The sequence below is a fragment of the Myotis lucifugus genome, unplaced genomic scaffold (genome assembly GCF_000147115.1).
Source record: "Myotis lucifugus unplaced genomic scaffold, Myoluc2.0 scaffold_517, whole genome shotgun sequence".
In the NCBI taxonomy this organism is placed as follows: domain Eukaryota; kingdom Metazoa; phylum Chordata; class Mammalia; order Chiroptera; family Vespertilionidae; genus Myotis; species Myotis lucifugus.
The window spans coordinates 231,823-234,440 of record NW_005871565.1 but is presented as its reverse complement, the minus strand read 5'-3'; the positions used below and the strand labels follow the sequence as shown (position 1 = coordinate 234,440).

The 2,618-nt window shown below is 46.6% G+C and overlaps 1 protein-coding gene across 6 annotated transcripts in view; it reads left to right on the top strand.

Moving 5' to 3' along the window:
* The window catches only part of LOC102421225 (rab3 GTPase-activating protein catalytic subunit), a 92,368-nt gene that overhangs the window by 968 nt on the left and 88,782 nt on the right, over positions 1-2,618 (top strand). The gene's annotated exons all lie outside the window — the stretch shown is intronic.

The window sequence follows — 2,618 nt, the reverse complement described above, 5'->3', positions numbered from 1 at the left end:
AACTTCAAATTAAACTGTGACAAGTTATTTTTGCCAGCTACTCTCCCTCTCTGTAATATTATAAAGTTTCATTCTCATCCTTTAATGCTGGCCCAAATTTCAACGCCACTGAATACCTCAGAGGGTGACTTGATTATCCTTCTTATAGTTACTACATCTGCACTAATGTATTTCGAGTGATTATGCCGTTTATCTTCCCACCCCGTCCTCAACTATGAACTTTCCCCAGGAGCTATCCGTCCTCAAGGAACGTTGCCTCCGTGGGTAGTGTGCCCCGGTCCCCTGTGCCTGCCCAACTCCACTGAACAGCGGAAACTGTTGTGCCACTGAAGTGAGTGGGAAGCCAAGTTTGCGGAGGGTTGCACGCTTAGATGAAGATTAGTGTTCGGCGTCCCAGAAACCCTTCAGCTTCCCGGGTTTCGAGTGTGAGCGAGCTTGCTGCAGCATTTTGTCGTCTTTCCGGCTGGGAGAGGTCACTTGTGGATGTCATGTCGTTAGGTGACGTAGGAAGACATAAAAGGTCTCAGTTGGAATAACAGCTTGACCTGTGGGATCTTCCAGCAAAGCGAAGTCAGGGAGACATAACCACGCTGGCAAGGCTGCAGTGAGCAGCTACTGTGTGTCCAGAATTTATGCTAATGGAAGAGAAGAAAAACAAAACCCTAGACCCGTATTTCACCAAACCAACCAGCAAATAGTTACATTGGAAGCCACTGGCACTAACTGTAAACACAGCAGTTTAAGTAAGGATGGTATTGTTACGGATTAGCCTTGTTGGAGATATTTTCATAGGAAAGAGAGAAAATGAGCCGGGCATGGGAAGTAGGAAGCGTTTGGTTAGACATGAGAAGAGACGAGTAGAGACGGTGAAAATGAACCTTTGGAACTTCGTGAAGAAATGCTTGACTGGCGTGCAGGTCACCTTAGAACTAAGATTCCTAAAGAAGACAGGACCAGGTTATGGACACCCTCCAAAGCTAATTAGAGACCAGTGACTTTGGTGTGGCTCAGAATGCTTGTCTCTGATTATGTCTGTCTGAGGTGGACCCCAATACTTGCATTTCTAACAAGTTCCCTCCCAGGGGATGTTGCTGTTGCCGGTGGGTCTGCAGAGCACACTGAGCATGAGCCATTGGAGAACAAGAGTGAGAGACACTTGATCTTATAGTGGCAGAGGTGGTGTGAGAGTTGTTTCAGAAGATGAAGTAAAATTAAGGCGGTGACTTACCTTTATCCATAGTTAGGTTGGTGATTTGGGGATTGGAGAGAAAGGATAGAGGAAAGGATTGTAAGGCATTTCAAAAGAAGATTTAGATAGAACTCGAGGAAATTTGAGAGTAGAAAAAAGCAAACTCAACTGCAGCTTCTTTCCTGAAAGAATGGAGATAAAGTGGCAGAGCATGAAGAGTGCAGTTTTAGACCTGTTGAATATGAAATACAGGCAGTCCTCGGGTTACGTTGGACTCCACGTACGTCGCCATCTCCCATTAATTAAAAAAAAAAGTTCTGTCATTTTGACATACGTACATATGAGCTTTATGTTTTTTTTATTATTTACCACAAATAAAGGGCAGGAATTGTTATCTTTCTTTTAAATTTGCTTTATTGTTTCACTTCATTACTGCTTTGTATGTGCTCCATGTGAGTGACTTAGGTGCTTATGTAGGTGGGTTTCGACTTACGGCGAAAATTGCATTACATCGCGCCATAGGAATGGATCTCTGACGTAACCCAAGGACCTACTTGTAATTACTTCTTGTCTTGAAGGCAGTTAGAAAAATGTAACCTGAACCTTGGAAGATGACAGTTGGGTGTGAATGAGGAAACAGCAGAGTATTGAATGGAAAAGGATCACTTTCCCCCACCTAAATATTTAAAACATCCTGAAATAGAATATTAAAATCCTTTAGTTCCTTATCTATCTACACTAATAAAAGAGAAAAATGGTAATTGGCATACGACCGCTACCCTTTCGATCGGCTAATCAGCGTATCCTTATGCAAATTAACTGTCAGCCAAGATGGCGGCCGGCAGCCAGGCAGCTGGAAGCGAACGTGAGGCTTGCTTGCTGCAGTGACTGCAGACTCCAACGTTCCCCGCCTGACTTTCCGGCCTCTGAGCTGGCAGTTTGAAACATTCTAACAAATATAGCCGGCTGGGATCTCAGAGCTGAAGTTATACATTGTTTCGATTATAGAACGGCAAACAAACCAGCAGCGGAAGCCTCAGAGCTAGAGCCAGAGCTAAAGCTGGCCCAGAAGAAAAAAAAAAAGAAAAAAAGGAGTGGTTGGGAGCTCCAGTCAAAACCGCCAGCCTGAAAGCAGCCCTCAGCCCCTCACCCAGACTGGCCAGGCACCCCAGTGGGGACCCCCACCCTGATCCAGGACACCCTTCAGGGCAAACCAGCCGGCCCCCAGGCCTCTATCCTATATAGTAAAAGGGTAATATGCCTCCCAGCACCGGGATCAGCGGAGCCGAGAGGCCTCCTGGCACCAGATCAGCATGACAGGGGGCAGCACCCAAACCCCCTGATCGCCCTGCGGCTCTGTGTGTGACAGGGTGTGGCGTCCCAACCCCCTGATCGCCCTGCTCTGTGTGTGACAGGGGGTGGCGCCCCA